The sequence below is a fragment of the Protopterus annectens genome, chromosome 8.part0, assembly GCF_019279795.1.
Source record: "Protopterus annectens isolate FY-2018-M chromosome 8.part0, PAN1.0, whole genome shotgun sequence".
Taxonomy (NCBI): Eukaryota; Metazoa; Chordata; order Ceratodontiformes; family Protopteridae; genus Protopterus; species Protopterus annectens.
Window position 1 is genome coordinate 1,099,090,604 of NC_056741.1, and position 21,157 is coordinate 1,099,111,760.

At 43.0% G+C, this 21,157-nt stretch overlaps 1 protein-coding gene across 43 annotated transcripts in view; it reads right to left on the reverse strand.

Annotated features, from left to right (window-relative positions):
- The window catches only part of LOC122809254 (titin-like), a 3,339,665-nt gene that overhangs the window by 1,204,961 nt on the left and 2,113,547 nt on the right, over positions 1-21,157 (reverse strand). The window lies entirely within an intron of this gene.

The following is a 21,157-nucleotide window of genomic DNA, read 5'->3' on the forward strand; positions in this document are numbered from 1 at the left end:
AAGCCTGGAGTGGGATGGGGTCTAGGAAAATTTGTAATTCCCCTGGCAGTCAGCAGCTGATCAAAAAGGCGCACAACAGCCAATTCTGAAAGGCTTCTGGTGGACCTTACCGATGCCCCTGAGGGGGAATCAGGCAGGTCCAAAAAGGGGCTGAAGGCTTTTCCGGCAAATGGATCCGCAGATGGAGAGTACTGAGTCTGTGGTGTACTAAAGAACGACACCGATGATTCCAGTTTGGAAACCGGGAACAAAGGAATGATGTGAACCGAGAACGGGCTCAGAGCCGAGGTCACAGCTGGGTTGGAGGTCAATAACGGCGCCAAAGTTGTTGTCGGGACTGAGATGAGGACATTGGTGCCGAGATGCAGACAAACTGGTCAGAACCGAGGTTTTAGTTTGTGCTATAGCCGTCAGAGCCAGGGCAGGCACCAATGAGGCGACCTCAGTATGAATCACTGGAACCAAACTCGGAGACAAGGTGATCGGAACAGAGGAGGCAGTATGGTGCTCAGTGGAAGTCTTATGGGCCTTGTGCTTAAGGCGTTTGCCCCTATTGCCGGCCGGTGAAGAGGGGTCTGAGCGAGGACGTTTCTTGTCCACAGAAGGGGGGGGGGGATGAGACCGCCAACGCAGAAATAGCATCCAAAAAAGGCGAAGGAAGCAGGTCCTTAAGGATCAATTTATTTAGTCGCTCATTCAGCGCCTGCTGACTGAAGCCGGCACAAATATCACATGGAGGTCTCGCTGATAAATGCAGAATCCCCAAACAATACACACACTCTTCATGAAGGTCACTATTTGGGAGTTTACCACTGCAAGAAGAGCAGTGTTTAAACCCCATAGTCCCTTTCTTCTCAAACATAATAGGAAACACTCAGCGACACAAAAAATAGAAGTGAAGAAAGTCAAGAAAATAGGAAAATACCAACAATGGTAGAAGGGCCAATACCAACAATGGAACGAAAGAAAATACATGTGGGCAGAGCTGAGTGTAGTAAAGATACAAAAAAATAGCAAACAAACAAGAAAAATCCACTGGTAAAATTCAGAAAAATATAACACATAGCCGGAGAGCTCGGTGAAACGCTGCTATATGACTGTGTGGTAAATGAGATCTGGGGTAACTAAGTGAAGGGCATTGTGGGCAGCAGCTTAGCTCGAGAGTTTTTGGTGCATGCAAGCTTGGTATAAGGCCGACTATGTTCCGAGGGCTCAGAACCGAACCCATCAGTGATGAACAGTTAGAAGACTAACAACTTCAGATTTAACTTTTTCCCAATGCAGTTCAATCTTATAGTTTCTATATTTAATTTATGGGGGGCAAAGCCCCCTGATTTGGCCACATGGGGGTGCAGGGGGGCTTGCCCCATGCAGAAATGTAGTAAAAAGTGCGCTTGTTAGTTTGGTGGTGTTATAGGTGGAGGGGATGTTATTTTCATGTGATTTGTAGTGTTCAATGTTGTGATGCAAAGTTCCAATTTTATGAGATTCGATGTTATGCATTTTAGATGTTTTGGGTTTTAGATATTGTGGACTCATGTTTTGAATTTAGAGTTTTAGATGTTTTGCAGCGTAACCTAATAACTATATAAGAAGATAATGCTTTCTGTAATGTCTTTCAATCTGAATGGTCTAACAAACATAAAAAAAAAAATGAGTAGTGAACTATATTAAAAATGTAGAGTGCAAATAGGTATGTTACAGGAGACATGCCTGGAAAGAAATGAACATGTGAATTTGATAAAGGTAGGTTTTCAGAATGGTTATTTTGTGTAATATCTGGGGCAAAGGAATACAAGAGTACTTATAGTAATTGCAAGAGGAGCTCCAATACTGATAGAAGAGGACAAAAAAGATAATAATGAAACACAAATAGTACTAAGGGGCTACTGGCATGCACTTACATTCCACCTAAAACTGCTATAATGGAGCTTAAGGAAATTCTGGCAGAAATAATCAGCTTTCAGCAAGGAATATTACTTCTAGGTGGAAATGAGAAGTTATGTACCTACCAAAACATTCCATGTTAGTTGTCTTCTCACCTTCTTTCTTGCTGGATGGGTTCGGAGCCGATCCTCGGCTCCGACTCGGCCAATACTAAAGCTCGAGAGCTATTTTCACCGGCTCGAGGCTCCCCTATATCCCACAATGCTAGACGGTAAATACCCAGATCTCGTTTGATAGCTGAAGAATAGCAGTGCTGGTCTCCCAGAGACAGAGAAAAAAAAGGGACATCCACCTCTATAGAAAGACTACCTGTAGAGCTATCAAACAGGGGCAATAGAGGTGGATGACGCTATGAAAGATAAAAGATCCCAAGGATCCTCTCGGTCTGTCCAGGCTAGGGGGATGGAGGGTGGGACGCAAGAAAGAAGGCGAGAAGAAGACAACTAACATGGAACTTTATGGTAGGTACATAACTTCTCAATGTCAAGTTGTCAATCTCGCCTTCATTCTTGCTGGATAGGACCGCGTCCCTATCCCCCTTATCCTGGGTGGCTCATCGGAACAGACTTTTGAGTACGGTGGAACCAAAGTTAGCCCGGTTTCTGGAGGCCATATCCAATTTATAATGTGAGATAAAAGTATGAGGAGAAGCCCATGTAGCTGCTTGACAGATGGAATCTATGGGCAGTCTGTCTTGAAATGCTACAGACGTAGCTAACGCTCGGGGTTGAATGAGCTCTAGGTCGTGATGGTAGCTTTTGGTGTCTGAGATCATAAATGAAAGAAATTACAGAGGCCAGCCATCTTGAAAGAGACACATTGGAAACTGGAAGGCCCACCTTGCCTTCTGCATAGGATAGAAAGAGCTGGTCAGATTTCCTAAACTGTTTAGTCCTGTCCAAATAATAGCGAAGCTGGCGATGGACATCTAGGAAATATAACTTTTGTTCTGCCTTGTTAGAATAATTAAAGAAGAAAACTGGAAGGTCGATTGTCTGATTCAGATTCGCCTCAGAAGAAACCTTCGGTAAAAAGGAAGGGTTGGTCCGAAGGGACACCCTGTCTCTGTGGAAGACTAAGTATGGAGGACGACTGCAAAGAGCATGAAGTTCAGATACCCGTCTAGCAGATGTTATGGCTACTAGAAAAAGGGTTTTCCATGAAAGCAATTTCAGAGAGCAGGAAGTGGCTGGTTCGAAGGGGGGGAGAATCAAGGAGGCTAGAACCAAATTTAAGTCCCACTGAGGTGGGGGGTCTCTAATTGGGGGCTTGAGCAAATAAGATACCTTTTAGAAAGGCTTTGCAAAGTTTATGGGACATGATGCTGGAGTTTGAAAAGCCTACATGGAAATTAGATATAGCCGCCAATTGTACTCTTATAGTGGACAAATAAGAACCTGAGTGAAAACGTTCTGCCAGGAAGTCTAGTATAGACTGGATAGGTGCAGTGAAAGGGTCTATATTATTAGTTGCTGCCCAGAAGGAAAAACGTTTCCACTTGCTATTGTAAATCCTTCTTGTAGAAGACTTGTGGGAAGCTATAAGTATGTTACTGACTGAATGGGAAATTAAAGGAAGCCTGGCTAGGGTAGGAAGCTGAGCAACCAAGCTGTGAGGTTGTGAGATAGGAGGGGGTGGTGCAGCTGACCCGATTGATGGGTCAAAAGATCTGGCACTGGATCCAGATGCCAAGGCTGCTCCAACAGAAAAGGTGAAGGAACGGAAACCATATCTGACGAGGCCAGTAAGGGGTAATGAGGATCATGTCGACTCTCAAAGCGGTAGCTTTCTGAATTACTTGAGAGATCAGTGGAAAGGGGGGAAAGGCATACAGAAGTTCCCGGGGCCAATCGTGGACTACAGCGTCTCTGGCGGGTTGACCTGGTAGGGGAGAGAGGGTGAAGAAATCGTGACACTTGCTGTTTTGGGGAGTAGCAAAAAGATCGCAGCAAGGTCGGCCCCATTTCTGAAAAATTTCTTCTAGCACTGACTGTTTGAGAGACCACTCATGTGGTATGAGTATGGCCCTGCTCAACTTGTCTGCTATCACGTTGGACTTCCTGGGGATGTGCGTTGCTATCAGAAACCGCTGAGATGAGATCACCCACTGCCAAAGTCTGAGTGCCTCTCGACATAAGGGATAAGACTTGGTTCCGCCCTGTTTGTTGATGTACCATACTACAGACATATTGTCTGTCTGAATTGCAATAGTCCCGGTGGGAAGAGAGTGCTGAAGGGCTTGCAACGCTAAAAGTACTGCTCTCATCTCCAGGACATTTATGTGCAGATGGCTCTCGAAAGGTTGCCATGTGCCCTGGACCGTCCTGCCCTGACAATACCCCCCCCACCCGATCAGGGAGGCGTCCGTTGTCACCTTGGCAACCGGAGGGGGGGAGGGACAAATGATCTGCCCTGAAGAACTTGAGGGGAGGTCATCCACCAAGTTAGATGCTTCTTGCATAATTGGGTCAGCAGAATAGTGTGAGACATTGGGAGCTGTTGGAAGGACCACTGAGAAAACAGCATCCACTGGAGGATCCACATGTGAAAGCATGCTAGAGGCAGAAGTGTAATGGCAGCTGCCATGAGACCTAAGACCTTCAAGACAAACCTGGCTTTGATCCTGTCGCATTGAAGAAGAATGTGAACATGTTTGAGGATATCTGATACTCTTTGCTCTGTTAGTTTCGCGGAAAGACGAATTGTGTCTAAGGTGGCGCCTATAAAGGTAATAGCCTGACAAGGCAACAAGGCAGATTTTTCGAAATTTATGGAAATGCCTAGAGCTTGACAAGTACGAATGGTGTAGTCTGTGGATACGAGAAGTTGATGCCTGGTGGTAGCAGTAAGGAGCCAGTCGTCCAAATATGGAAACACCTGGAATCCTTGACGTCTCAGATGAGCCGTGACCACTGCCATGCATTTGGTGAACACTCGGGGGGCTGTAGTGAGACCAAAGGGCAGGGCTCTGAACTGGTAGTGACTGGCTCCCAGCCGGAAGCGGAGGAACCTTCTGGAGCGTCTGTGCATCTTGATATGATAATACGCATCCTGAAGGTATATTGAGCACATCCAATTGTCCTGACCCAAGAAGGGTAGAATGGACTGAAGCGTGACCATCCGGAATTTTGTTTTGTTTACAGACCTGTTTAGTCTGCTGAGATCCAATATTGGTCTCCAGTCCCCTGTCTTTTTTGGAACCAAAAATAATTTGGAGTAGATTCTGGATCCTTGCTGGTCTGCTGGGACTGGCTGGATAGCTCTTTTTGATAGCAGCTTTGATATTTCTAGAGTTGTTTGTTCCCTTAGACTGGGTGGAACGTCCGGAAGGGGCCCTTTCGGTTGGGATGGGATGCGGACAAAGGGAATTTCGTAACCCTCAGATATAATCGACTGTACCCATTTGTCTTGAGTGAGGGAAAGCCAGGCTTCTGGATACAGTGATAATCTTTCCCCGACTGCCTCCGAAGGTGGACAGTCGGGCAGCTTCTCAGGGATGCTGAAAAGGTTTGTCAGAGAGAGTATCTCTGCTACCTTGATTCTGCGGACCCCCCCCCCCCTGCCCGTAGGGCGGCGTCTATTGTTGTTCCCCCCTCTGCCTCTAGAGAGGAACTGACTGCGTGCATCAGGCGAGACTCCCTGAGATTTGTGGAACCACATTTCCCCCCCTTCTGACCCTTGGGATATGATCTGGAAGGGGTGGAAAACCGGACTCCCACGGCAGAGAGTGTCTTGCCATCCTGTTCGCACCTAGTCAACGTGTCCTTCACCTGAGGTCCAAACAACGCTGTACCATCAAAGGGGGAATTGGTGAAGGACGCCTTGAAAGGGTCCGCAAAGTTACAAAGCCGCATCCAGGCGAGACGTCGTAAAGCTACACCTGTGCCAGCGGCCCTAATCGCCCCATCGGCCGCATAAGAAAGAAGCCGCATGGAGGAGTTGACGATCGAATTCAGGGTTGCCAGCTAGGAGTTCATTTTGTCTCAAAACCCCTCAGTTGTTGGATCCTGCAAAGCATCACCCATTTCCTTGATCATGTCTCTCTGAAGACGGGTGAAGTGACACAAGTAGTTCAGCGAACGCATGGCAAAGGTCGCTGAGGAGAACATCTGCTTACCGTACCTATCCATAGTCCTAGGTTCCTTATTAGGAGGATGGATAGGTACCGAAGGATCAGCTAATTCCTTCTTAGTGGCTGAGGCCACCACCATAGCATCAACAGAGACGCCCTTGGATAAGAATTCTTTGTCCTTAGGAGCTGTAATAAACTTGGACGGTCTTCGTGGGGTAGGTTCCACCGTATCAGGGGCTGTCCACGCCTTCCTTGCCACCACTTACATGAGGGGGTCAAAGGGAGGAGATACCCAGGAGGTGGAAGGGCAAGAGCCAAAAGCCTCAAGGTAGACGGACTCGTCCTCTGAAGGGTTAAGGGTGGACCAGTTCCCCCTCTGTTTAAGGATCTCAAGGATGTCTGAAAAGGAGACATCCTCAGAGGAGGACCGTGGGGACCCTTCAGACTCATCCAAGTCGGTATCTGAGGTGATAGACTCGGGGGAGTCAATATGCTTCCTCTTGCATTGTTTCTTCCGAGGGGGTTCCCCTGAAGCATCAGGAGAAGCCTCGGAAGAGGAGGATATTCCCAGTGGGGAAACTTGAGACATTGGCTCTCTACAGTCTGGGACGAGAGGGTGGGTAAAGACCATCGCAGGCACTGTAGAGGGAGGAGCTGAGGGAGCCGACCGTGGAGCAGACACCGGGTCTAGCACGCTCCGCATGATCTCGAAGGCACCCCGATCAGGCGGGGCTGAAGATCCCCGCTCTGAAGAGACGAGGACTCCTCCCGGCACCGAAAGGGATGGCTCCGAGGCCGATGTCGGGGCCGAGCTCACCAGCGCCGAGGCTCCGAGAGGGAGAATGGGCTCAGACAAGGGTCTGATGCCACTTGCCCCCTCGGAGCCGACGAGGGAAGCCCAGCACCCAGATCCCTCCAAGGAGGAGGACAGAGCCGAAAGTGGAAGTATCGGCTCCGACGCACCGATAGTCACGGCTCCGAGAAGCTCCGGCTCCGAACTCATGGGAATCGGAGGAGGAACTGAGGAAGGGATGGGTATAGCCACTGACCGTTGGGTAGGGCTATGCAGTATTTGGGCTAGTGCCTGGGACTTGAGAAGTCTCCTCACCACCCTCTCTAAATCATGGTCGGACAGTCTGGAGGACCGAGAGGATTGGGACCTATGGCTCCTCTCTGATAATAGTGGAGATCCCGGGGCCGAGTGGATAGAGCCAATGGATGGGGATCTAGACCTCTTTCTAGTAGGTGGCTCCGATAAAACTGTTGGAGCCGTCTGAGTCTCGGACTTCTCGGCTCCAGCCGGAGCTGAGGTGACCGTTTTAGTCTTAGAGACATCGGCTCCAGAAGGAGTCGATGTCGAAGAAGTCTTGGAGCCACCAGCAGACTGCTCCGAAGCTGGAGCCGACGCCTTGGAAGGCTTGGAAGGTTTTCCTGACACAGTCTGGGTCAGGGATCCTTCAGGCTTTAATAAGCCTCGCAGTATTAATTTATTTTTACGTTCCTGCAGGACTCCTGGACTGAAAGCGTGGCAGACAGAACAAGAGTCCTGCAGGTGCAAAGGTCCCAGGCAATATACACAAGAAGTGGGACCGTCTGTCAGAGACATTTTCTGACAGCACGAGTCACACTTCTTAAAGCCTGAGACCTTAGAGTCTTTAGACATCTCAAACAAAAAACTGTGAAACACAGACACACATACAGACACACCTGTTAAGAAAAAGGGGAAAAAGATCCAACCACTCCCACAAGTATGACTAAGGGGAAGGGAGGAGGGCCCGAAAGCCTAAAGAATAAAAGGGATAAATGGGAAAAACAATTAGGGGAACCCGAAGGAAAACTAGGGATAGTTAACTAATAAACTGTAAGGAAAACTATTCAAAGAAAAAAATAAGGGGTTTTGAAGATAACTATAAAAAGTTACTAAGCTGCAGAGCCGGTAGAAACAAGCACCTTGTAGCTAAAGCGGCAAACGAGATCTGGGTATTTACCGCCTAGCATTGTGGGATATAGGGGAGCCTCGAGCCAGTGGAAATAGCTCTCGAGCTTTAGTATTGGCAGAGTCGGAGCCGAAGATCGGCTCCAAACCCATCCAGCAAGAATGAAGGCGAGATTGACAACTTAACATCTGGAATTTAGTTTGCAACAGTGAAGATGTGTCTGTGGGACCTATAAGGGAAAATACAACAAAGGACATATGATTTTTTGAAGAAATTTATGAAAATGTTTGGCATGGAAGATGTGAATTATGTACTAGGAGTTTGGAGTGAATTTACATACTATTCTCCAAGATACAAAAACTGGGCTAGGTTAGACAGAATTTATATCTCACAGGAACATGTGCATTTAATTGAAGGTTTTGAAATGCACCCAATAACTTTCAGATCATGCACTAATAATAACTAAAATAAAAATGCAAAGAAATTCAATAAAAATTAGACACTGGCACTTTCCCTTCTGTCTGTTGAAAAGAGAGGAATTTAAGTAATGGGTTTTGGAATTAATTCAGGTGGTACTAGAAGAGATAAGACATTTCTTCTGAAAATCTAGCTAGGGAGTGGGATAAAATTAAAGTGGAGTTTAAAACTAGGGTGGAAATGAAGGAAAGGGAGACATGGCTAAGAAGTAACAAGAATTATTTAAAGGGACTGACGTATTACAAAATAGGGGGGAATCTCTCAGAACAGGAAAAGGAACAACTGCAGACTGTTAAACAGAAAATAAGGGATTACCTCAATAATATGCACGAGTTTAGAACAGTTGTTTTTTGACAACTCTAGAGCACGAAATCTGTTAGCACAATGACTCAGGCAACAGAAAGTGGAAAGGGCCGTCACCAAGCTGAGGGGGCCTATAACAAAGAAGATAAGAGAGTCTGCAGAATAGGGGGTGTCAAACATGCAGCCTGCCCCACTTCTATATGCGGCAGATAAACTGGTCCAGTCTTACAGTCCAGTCTACCTTACGTTTTATATGACTGATTAATCCGGCCTTTCATCTTTTAAGATTATCAGTTATAATTTTGTATTACTGTGCTTTTGTAAAGAATCAAATGGCCCCCTGCCTTTTTACATCAAACATATTAACCAAATTTTTAAACAATGGCCATTTAATCGCTTCAAGTCTGTACTGTACAGCTATTAAACAGGAACGTAATGTGGTAGGCTCTCGCTTTACCTGTGCTATGAGCACTAGTCCTGCTTTATCTCTAGAGTCAGTTGGAGCAATATTTATATCCAAAATATATGTGTGTGTGTGTGTGTGTGTGTGTGTGTGTGTGTGTGTGTGTGTATATATATATATATATATATATATATATATATATATATATATATGTGTATATATATATATATATATATATATATATATATATATATATATATATATATATATATATATATATATATATATATAGGTCTACTTCATATGATCGAAAGACCATTTGATCGAAAGTTAATTTGATCGAAAACCAGTATTCAAGGCATAAAGCTGGGATTTGTCCCCCTCCCCAATGTCGTGCAACCCTGGAGTTAGTATATATAGTTAGGGGGTGCGAAGCCCCCCACATATTTTCCTTTAAAATCTCTACTTTTTGTTTTATTTTCTTCTTTTAAAGGAAACTGGGTGGGAGACTGCGGCCCCCCCACATAACTACATATACCAAACTCCAGGGTCGCACGACATTGGGAAGGGGGACAAATCCCAGTTTTAATGAAGAACATTGTGTGGTACAGGAAAATTGGAAAATCTTGTACATTTTTTCTAAAGTGAATAAAACCAACTTGTTTAATTTGTAAGCAAAGTATAGCTGTGTTGAAGGAATATAACATTCGGAGGCATTACAGAAGTACGTATGCTTCGTAGTATGAAGAATATAGTGGAAAGTTGCATTAAGAAAACGTTAAGGAGTGAGAACAGTCACTAAATAAGCAGCACTTAGTGTTTATAAATGTGTTCATCAAGCCAGTGATGATGTAGTTCGTGCAAGTTATAGGACTGCACAAGTAGCAGCTGTCATTGAAGCCTTTTTTGGATGGGAACTTTAAATAAAGAAATGTATGTTGGTGGCTGTGGAAGTTATTTGCCCTGAAAAATATCAAGCATTTGCAAACATAAGTCTTTCAAGAAATACAGTTGCAGACAGAATTAATGAATTATCAGAAAATCTTAAGTCAACTCAAAGAAAAAGTTGTAGCATTACTGTAGTAATTGATGAAAGTACAGATATAAGTGACACAGCACAACTTTCACTTTATATATGTGGTGTACATGAAAATATGCAGGTTACAATTTCTAATGTTGATTAGGAGTATATATGAAGGATCGGAGGTGAAACTTGAAGTGGGTGGGATTCTCTCTGATAACTTCTGCTTGAGTAGAGGAACCAAGCAGGGTTGTCCACTTTCCCCTTTGTTGTTTGCATTATATTTAGAACCACTGGCAAAGAAAATAAGGGACTCAGAAATTCAAGGATATAATTTGGATTGTAGTCAGGAAAAGCATTTGCAGATGATATTTTAAAGATGACAAAACCAGAAAGGGATGTTACAGTGCTGTGGAACATTTTAAGGCAGTTTCAAATCTTCTTGGGATACAAAATTAATGAAGCTAAAGCAAATGCAATAGTGGTAAATTACGTACCCACACACAAATTGGTCCAACAATATCCATATTTATGAGGACATGATAAAATGAAGTATTTAGGAGTATGGATTAGACATGACTCTGTTGTGGCAGCTAAGGATATGTGTGAAGAGAATAAACAGAAGATAATACAAAAATTGAGAAACTGGAAGCTTTGTTATATGCATATGGACAATAAGATACAAGCAATTAAAATGTTTTAGTCCCTTTAGTCTTATACACAGGTCAGGCATACTTTTATCAACTAGAGGAGAAGCTGTGGATAACAATTAAAAAGAGTTGAAGGATTTTATATGGGAAAGGAAGACAGCAAGGGTCAGGTGGGATAAGATGATTCTTCCAATAGAACAAGGAGACAAGGATTACCTAATTTGAAGTGGTATTTTAGAACAACACAATTAAGGCTCTTATATTTAGCACAAGCAGAAAACAATAATTCAAAGTGGAAAGGAATGATGATGATACAGGGGGATTCTCAAGGAATAAAGAGAAATTGGGATTTTAGATGCAGACTCTTAAGGAGAACAAAGATCATATAGAATATTACATTCATAAAACAGCAGAGGAGTATTCTAAGAACTAAACCAGCATGAGAATGGAAGGGAAGAATGTGGTTAGGGATATAAATCACAGGTGGGTAGGGGGGTTTGAAATTTACTGGAGAAAACTAGGGAAGGAACCAAGGTATTGGGAGCAAATAACAAACAAAGGAAAGGTAACAGAAAGGAAGAGGCCAAGAATTTATTTGGACTGCAGTTTAGAGATTGCCTTCCCTATCACGGGCAGAAATCAGAATACAAGCAAAGAGAAAGAAATAGGGGGGTCCTAAATGAAAGATCAGCACTGGTAGAATTTTTAATAGAATCTAGAACAGACACTGCCGTTAAAAGGGAATAATTAGAGCATATAAAATATTGTATGATAATTATATGAATCAATCAGAGGAGCTTAAAAAGGATTGGGAAGAGAGACTGGATAAGCGATTCACAAAGAGACAATGGTGGGATATGTGTATATCTTCCTAATATGCAACAAAGTCTAGAAGATTTAGGATCTTTTCCTGGAAGTGTTTACATGGGTATGTTTATTCCCCAATTAGACTCCAAATAATTTTTCCTCAGGTGAATAGCAAATGTTGGAGGTGTGATAGGCAAGAAAGAGGTGACTGGGAACATATTTTTTGGGAGAATAACGAGCTGGCAGACGTCATGGATTCCCTGTGGATTACACTTTTGGAGATGCTGGGTGAGTGGATTGGATTGATTGAAGAGATGATTTTTTGAGCTATGATACAGAATCGGAATTGTCTAGACATAGTAAAGCCCCGCTGAGTCTAATTATGGTGGCAGCCAAAAAAGCAATTTACTAGAAAATGGAAATCAAAGTCTAGACCAACATTACTAGAAGTAGTGAATATAGCAACAATGATACAACTGGAACTGGGATCTTTAGAAAAGGGAAGGAGCAAACTATAGGAAAAAATGGGAATTGTGGGAACAGTATATTCAGAGAAGGAATTAAGTTTAAAAGGCAGGATTTGAAAGAGCCATATAACGCTTAACTGACAATGACTGGATAGATTATAAGTGATGTATGTTTGCAATTACAGCTGTTTCAATTGTGTCTGTGATGTATAATATTTACAAATAAGGTGGTGTCTGTGTTTGTTTTTCATTTATTGATATGTAAGACTGTCTACGTCAAATGTGATAATTTAATAAAGATGTTTACTGGGAAAAAAGACGTAAGAATTATTATTTAGAGGGAATGACAAATGTTAAAGTATTGAAAAATAGGGGGAATCTCACAGAACAAGAAGGGAGCAACTGCAGAATGCTCAACAGAAAATAAGGGACTATCTCAAAAATATGCATGAGTTTAGAAGGACTGCTGATAAGCAAATCTTTTTTTTTTTGATTATTACGTTAGAGCAGAAAAACTTTTAGCACAACGACTCAGGCAATAGAAAGTAGAAAGGGCTGCCACCAAGCTTAGGGAGCAGATAACAAGGGATCCTGTAGAAGTATTAGAAATATTTCAGAAATTCTGTGAAAGTCTGGCTAAAACATTGAAATATGGAAGTCAAGAAAAGGTACAAATAGAAATGTTTATGGAAGAATTAAATATGCGAAAGTTAGACATAGATGAGGCTCAATTACTAACAGTTAGGACAGGAGAAGAGATGAGAGAAAAACGGTGATGTATAACCAATGTACAGGAAAGTCACTAGGAACAGATGGTATTCCTGTGGAAGTTTGGAAGGCAGGATGGAAAAACTGATAAAGATTTGGAAGGTTTTGTTTAACAGTATTTGAAGATGAGAAGTACCAACATCTTGGAAGAAAGCAGTGGTAGTTGTAATACCTGAAGAGGGTAAAGATCCATCAGAGTCAGCTTCATATAGGCCCATTTCAATGCTAAACCATAATTATAAACTGTTCATGTCTATAACGGCTAAAATAATGGCTAACTTGATGCCAAAACTGACAGATATGGATCAATGTGGTTTTGTGGAGGGGAGACAAACATTTGACAACATTAAAAGGATACTGACTATCCACAAGGAAACAGAATACAAGAAAATACCACTGTTGCTGGTGGGCCTTGAAGCAGAGAAAGCATATGACACAGAGTAAGCTAGGACTTTGTGAGAAGAGCAATGGAAGCAGTTGCATTCCCTGATAAAATTATATGGCTGATTGGGAGGATTTATGAGCAATCAGAGGCAAATTAAAGTTGGTGGGGTCTTCTCTGATAATTTCTGCTTCAGAAGAGGAACCAGTAAGGGTTGTCCTCTCTCCCCTTTATCTGCATTACATTTAGAAGCATTTGCAAAAAAATAAGGTACTCAGAAATTCAAGGATATAATTGGTATGGTAGTCAAGAAAAACTGGCTCTATTTGCAGATGATATTATTTTAAGCCTGACAAAACCAGAAAGGGACATTACAATGTTGTGGAACATTTTTGACAGTTTCAAATCTTTTCGGGATACAAAATGAATGAAGCTAAAATAAAGGCAATAACAGTAAATTCTGTACCCACAAACAAATTGGCTCAGCAATATCCATATTTATATGGAAATGATAAAAATAAATACTTAGGATTATGGCTTAAAAATGATTCCGGTGGGACAGCTAAGGATATGTGGGAAGAGACTAAACAAAAGATAAATACAAAAACTAAGAAAATTGAAGCTCTGTTATATGGATATCGATAGCAACATATACGTAGTTAAAATGTTTTTAGTCCCTTTAATCTTATACATAGGTCAGGCATATTTTTATCAACAGCAGAGAAGTTGTAGATAGCAATTAATAAAGAGCTGAAAAAATTTATCTGGGAGGGGAAGACGGAAAGAGTCAAGTGGGATAAGCTTATTCTTCCAAAAGAACAAGGCAGACTGGGATTACCCAATCTGAAGGAGTATTTCAGAGCAACACAGCTAAGGCTCCTACAGATAGCACACCCAGAAAACTATAATTGAAAGTTGGAAAGAGATGATGAAATGGGGGGAGGGGTCAAGACACAAGGAGAGACTGGGATTTTGGATGCAGACCTTCAAGGAGAATAATAGTAATTATAAAGAATAACATATTCATAAAGTATCAGAAAGTATTCTAAAAACTAAGCCAACATGGCAATGGAGAAAGGAGATTTGGCAGATAGTGATGACTGCAATTAGGGATACAGACAACAGGCAAGAGAGGCTGGAATTTATAGGAGAAAACTGGCAAAGGAACCAAGGTATTGGGAGCAAATAGCTAGAGAGGGAAAGGGAATAGAATGGGAAGATGACAAGAACTTATTTGGACTGCAGGTTAGAGAGCAACTTCCCTATCAAGGATTGATAGCAGAGTATAGGCAAAGAAAAAGAAATGGGGGGTCCTAGACAAAAGACCACCACAGGTAGAGTTTTCAGTAGAATCTAGAACAGTAGCTTCCCTTAAGAAAGAAATAATTAGTAGAGCCATGACTGGATATGTTACAAGGGATGTATAATGTTTGCAGCAACAGATGTGTCTGCATGGTTTGTAATGTATAATATTTGCACCTGGAGTTGTGTAGGTAAGGTTTATTTTCATTTACATAATGTAAGATTGCTGTGTCATACTTGATAATTAAATAAAGATGTTGCTTGTTGAAAATAAATAAATAAATGAATAAAAAAAACCTCCACACTTCAGAAGAAACAACACTGGTTTAGACCGGCACTTCTTTTACATACATCACTGGATGATTCATCTCAGGGAGGCATAGCTCTCACCTGCTTTGTTCAAAAATCATGAGCAAAGCAAAAAATAATGGGGATATTAAAGTCCCTAAATCAGAGAGAATTTTTAAATATTATTCTAATTTACTTAACAAGATGGCAGAACCAAATGTTTTTCATCAACATGCATTTTCCGAGCAACAAGAGGTATGAGGATATCATGAATGAAACAAATATGGCCGACACCAACCTGAAGGTGAGATACACCACACCATACAAAATAAAAAGGAAATTAAAAGTGCAACAAAGGCAGCCCATAAGTAATGTCACTGCCAACAGCTGCAGTAGACTTGTGCAAATGCAGGAAATGCAAACCACTATAAAAGAATTCTGTATGCATTTGGAGGTAATGGACACATGCAGCACAATGAGCTTTAGCAAAGGGGGGAAAAGCCAAATTACCAAGACCAAGAGAAAGAGACTAGGTTAATAAACACCACTCGAGATTAATTCAATTTAACGGTCACATTTACTTCTATAAGGGACAGACAGTGGGGTAACAGTTGTAAAAGACAGTGAGCATGACACGCCCTGATATGTCAGGCAGTGTCAGTAGATCAAAAGTTCAGTTGTGTACACTTACCATAAATGTAGATGTTCGAATGTATTCACTGTTGCAGTCATTACCTTTGGGTTATTTGCTTGCAGATAGCCCTCAGTCGGCCTGATTAACAAAGTCTTGGGTCCTGCATCGGTTGCTGTCCCTTCTTCCATGATGTCAGGTTATCAGGGGTATAAAACTTGCAGCCGACGCCATTACATTAGTTTGTCTTGCCCCAGATGTCGGGTGCCCCCCTAATGGGAAGCAATTAAACATAAAAGCACAAAGATACACCTCCAACAAAAAAGCAAATACACGAAAAAGGCTTTTAAGCATAGCAAAGGAAAGTAGAGGTTTAGCCAAAAGAACTTAGGAGGCTGGAGGGAGGGTAACCAGGACTGCAACAGTGAATACACTCGAACATCTACATTTATGGTACGTGTACACAACTGTATTATGTTCTTCGTGTTTCACTGTTGCAATCATTACATTTGGGTAAATTCCCAAAGTTATGGTTGGGAGGAGGAATTTAGATAGCATTAGGGCCAGCTATAAGGCCCTGCAAGACTGCAGTGGCAAAGCCAGCTCAGGACTTTTAGAAAATTGGTCCAATGATAATGCTTGGTGAAAGTATGTACAGAACTCCAGGTAGCAGCTTCTAGGATGTCCCTGGTAGGGACGCCTCTGAGAAGGGCTGTAGAGGTACATGCAGCCCTGGTGGAGTGAGGTCTGATTCCTTGGGGGATAGGTTTTCCATGGTGCTTATAGGAGAAATGAATGCAAAGGCTTATCCATTTAGAAATGGTTTGCTTTGAAATAGCCTTCCCCTCTGCCCCGGCAGCAAATGTCACCAGCAGTTGATCAGATTTCCTTTGAGGTTTAGTCCTGTCCAAGTAGGATCGAAGTTGTCTGTGCACATCTAAGGAATGCAGTATCCATTCCCCTTTACTCTTTGGACTGGGAAAGAAGGTTGACAAATGAATAGCCTGATTAAGAGCCACACTGGATACCACCTTGGGCATGAAGGATGGATTGGTTCTGAGGGACACCCTGTCCACATGAAAGATGATGAAAGGCTCCACACTGCCATAAGGGCCTGTAATTCAGATACCCTTCTAGCTGAAGTGATTGCTAAAAGGAAAGCTGTTTTCCAAGAAAGAAATTTTAAGTCTGCAGTAGCAGCTGGCTCAAAAGGAGGTAGAGTGAGTTTCTCCTAGACAAAGTTAAGGTCCCAGGCTGGGGTTGGAGCTCTCCTGGGTGAGCTCAAATTTTTGGCACCTCTGAGGAACTGCTTGAGCAGTGGATGAGAGAAGAGGGGAGGTTCTGTGTTATAATGAACTGAAATGGCTGAGGTATGGATTTTAATGGAGGAAAAAGATAGGCCCTTGTGAAGCATCTCAGTTAAGTATTGTAAAATCTGATGTAAATTGGGCGCTGCTGTGCTCATCCCTTGAGATTGATTCCAGGCACAGAATCTTTTCCATTTTTCAGCATAAGATTTTCTAGTACTAGGCCTCCTTGCCTCTAAAATGATATCCATCACAGGTTTGCTGAGGGATGGTAAAGGAGAGATTATGTAATTAGCCAGGCTGCAAGGTTCAGTGTTGGAAGTTGAGGGTTCAGAATCTGGTTCTCCTGCTGCGACAGCAGGGAAGGAGTCTGAGGCAGGTGCCATGAAGATAACCATGACACAATGCGCAGGAGGGGGTACCATTGTTGGCACGGCCAGTCTGGAGCAATCAAAATCATCCTTGGTTTGTCCTGTTTGATTTTTAGTAGTACTTTGGAGAGCAGAGTTAGTAGTACTTTGGAGAGCAGAGACAGAGGGGGGAAGGCATAGACTGATAGGTTTTTCCAGCTGAAGGACAGAGCATCCACTTTCCAGGCTTGTTTGTGGGGAGTCTGTGCAAAATTTGTCCATTTGGTAGTTCTGGGGAGACGCAAACAGGTCTATAACTGGGCTCCCCCATTTGCTTGTCAACATGTTGAAAATCCTTAGTTTCAGTTTCCACTTGTGTGGGTCCATGAGGATTCTGCTTAGTCCATCTGCCAGTGTATTTAATTTTCCTGGCAGGAATTGAGCTTGTAGGTGCACTTGGTAGCTCAAGGCTGTGTTCCACAATGCCATGCCTAGTCTGCAGAGGGGGTAAGAATGTGTACCCCCCCCTGCTTGTTTATGTACCAAATAACAGTGATGTTGTTCGTCTTTACCATTAGTTGTCCTGGAAGAATGTGGTCCTTGAAGGCTGTCAGAGCGTTCTGTACAGCTAACATTTCTTTTTGATATGCAGGTGCATTTGACTTGTGTTGCATTTGCCCTGAATGCAATTCCCTGCCAGGTGAGCCCCCCATGCATAGTCTGATGCATCTGTTGTTAGGGTTTGGGTGGCAGGGGGTGATGTGAAAGGTAGTCCCTTGTTTTGGTGGCAGGCCTCTGCCCACCAAAGGAAGTCTAGGCATAGGCAAGGTATGATAGGAATCCTTTTTCTAGGTCTTGAGAATGTTGACACCATAGGCTTTTTAGATATCACTGATGTTTTCTCATATGCAGTCTTGCATATGGAATTAGAAGAATGCAGGAGGCCATGAACCCAAAGGCTTGCAGTATTTGTCTTGCAGATAGCAGGGTTTTTGTGGCCACTTGTTTGAAGTAGGTTGTCAAATGAATTTGCTTTTCTGGCGTGAGGTAAGCCATCTGAGAAGTTGTATTCAAGCTTCCTCCCTGTTATTGACAGGGTACCAGGTGTGATTTCTTTTCGTTTATGGTGTACCCCAGACAAGTTAGAACCCTTTTTACAAAGGCCAGATGATTCAAAAGTATGTCTAGACAATCGTCCAGGTATGGGTATATTTGAATAATTTCTTTGCCTGCAAAATGCAATAACTGGAGCTAGGCACTTTGTGAATACCCTGGGCCCAGTAGATAAGCCAAAGGGCAGTGCAGAGGAAGTACAGTTGTGTACCTACCATAAATGTAAATGTTCGAGTGTATTCACTGTTGCAGTCATTACTCTTGGGTTATCCTGCTGGCAGTCTAGGTCCGGCGTCGGTTGCTGTCGCCTCTTCCCTGACGTCAGTGTGCCAGGGGTATAAAAGATGCAGCCAACACCTTTTTCTTCAGTTTTTCTTACCCCAGATGTTAGGTGCCCCAAATAGGTAGGCTGAAAAATATATCAATAAGAAATGCATGCACAAAAATAACATTTCCTTCATCTACAAGCAAATACACCAAAAAGGTTATATAGGATAGAGAAGTGCAGAGAAGTCCCAGCAAAGAGAAGGTGATGGTGGGTGGGTAACCTGGACTGCAACAGTGAATACACTCGAACATCTACATTTATGGTAGGTACACAACTGTACTATGTTCATCGTGTTTCACTGTTGCAGTTATTACTCTTGGGTTGAATCCCAAAGCTGAGGATGGGTGGCTGGGCTAAATAGGATTAGGAGAGGCTATGAGGCCCTGCAGAACTGCAGTGGCGAAGCCTGCTCTGGACTTAGAGTAGAGAGGTAAGTGGTAGTGCTTTGTGAAGGTGTGCAATGAACTCCAAGTTGCAGCTTCTAAGATTGGTACTCCCTCTGAGGAAGGCTGCTGAAGTGGCTGCTGCTCTGGTGGAATGAGGCCTAATGCCCTTGAGCACTGATTTGCCATGCTGAGAATAGCAGAAACGGATGCAATAGCCTATCCATTTAGAAATAGTCTGTTTTGAGATAGCCTTTCCTTGTGATCCTGCAGCATATGACACTAAAAGTTGCTCAGTCTTTCTGAAAGCTTTAGTTCTGTCCAAGTAGAAGCATAACTGCCTGTGTATGTCCAAAGAATGCAGAATTTTCTCACCCTTGCTCTGTGGATTTGGGTAAAAGGTAGGCAAGTGAATGGTTTGATTGAGGGCCACACCGGACACCACCTTAGGCATAAATGTAGGGTTTGTCCTCAGAGAAACCCTGTCTGGATGAAAAATTATGAAAGGTTCCACAGCCATGAGTGCTTGTAACTCCGAGACTCGCCTTGCAGAGGTTATGGCTAGGAGCAGAGCTGTTTTCCAGGATACAAATTTAATATCCGTTGTTGATGTTGGCTCGAAAGGAGGCAGTGTGAGTTTTTCCAAAACATAATTGAGGTCCCAGGCCAGAATTGGTGCTCTCCTTGGAGGCCTAATGTTTTTGGCCCCTCTGCGGTACTGCCTTATTAAAAGATGAGAAAAGATAGGTGGTTCCGTATTGAAATGGCAGAGGCATGAATCTTAATTGATGAGAAAGAAAGGCCTTTGTTCAGCATCTCAGTTAGGTATTGTAAAATCTGAGGAATATTTTGTACAGACATGTCAATGCCTTGTTCCTGGTTCCAAGCACAGAATTTCTTCCATTTTTCTGCATAAGATTTTCTGGTACTGGGCCTCCTGGCCTCCAAGATAACATCCATAACAGATTTTGAAAGAGGAGTTTTCTGAATGGCTACATTATCCACCATGCTGCCAGATTTAAGGTCCTGAGTTGGCTGTACAGGATCTGATTGTTTTGTTGGGTCAGCAAGTGAGAAGTTTGAGGTAATATCCATGCTGGACCTTGAGACAAGCTCTTTAGGATTGGGTGCCAGTGCTGGCGTGGCCAGTCTGGAGCAATCAAAATCATTTTTGGCTTCTCTTGTCTAACCTTTAGGAGTACTCTGGGAAGGAGAGGTAGTGGGGGAAAAGCATATACTGTTAGATTTTTCCAGCTGAATGATAGGGCATCCACTTTCCATGCTTGCTTGTGGTAAATCTTTGTGTAAAATCTCTGCAATTGACAGTTGTGAGCGGAGGCAAATAGATCTATGTCCGGGCATCCCCATTTCCTTATTATCATCCTGAAGACTTGTGGATCCAGTTTCCATTCGTGGGGATCCATGAGGTTTCTGCTTAGTTCATCTGCCAGAGTATTTGTTTTTCCTGGCAGGAATTGTGCTTGCAGGTGAACTTGAAAAGCCAATGCTTTGTCCCATAAGGTCATTGCTTGTCTGCAGAGGGGGTAGGAATGAGTACCTCCCTGCTTATGTACCACATGACCGTAGTGTTGTCTGTCTTTATCAGTAATTGTCCTGGATGAAGCAGATCTTTGAAAGCGGTCAGGACATTTTGAACAGCTAGCATCTCTTTTTGATTGATGTGAAGATGCATCTGGTTTGCAGGCCATGTGCCCTGAATACATTTTCCTGCCATATGGGCCCCCCAGGCATAATCTGATGCATCCATTGTCAGTGTCTGTCTGGCTGTGGGTAAACTGAATGGCAGACTCTTGTTGTGGTGACAGGCTTCTGCCCACCATCAAAACTCCTGTTGTAGGCAGGGAATGAGTGCAATTACTGTCTCCAGGCTGTGGCAATGCTGAGTCCAAACACTTTTCAGATACCACTGTAGTTTCCTCGTATGCAGTCTGGCATACGGAATTAGTAGAATGCAAGATGCCATGAAACCCAAGGCATGCAGGATTTTCCTTGCAGATAAGTGGGTTTTTGTTGCCAATTTCTTGAAGTAAGTAGTCAGTTGTTTTTGCTTGTCTGGCATGAGATAAGCCATCTGGACAGTTGCATTTAAGCTTGCACCCAGGAATATTATCCCTTGAGAGGGCACTAGTTTTGACTTCTTTTCGTTTACTGTGTACCCTAGGCCAATCAGTAATCTTTTTACAAATGCCAGATGCTTTAG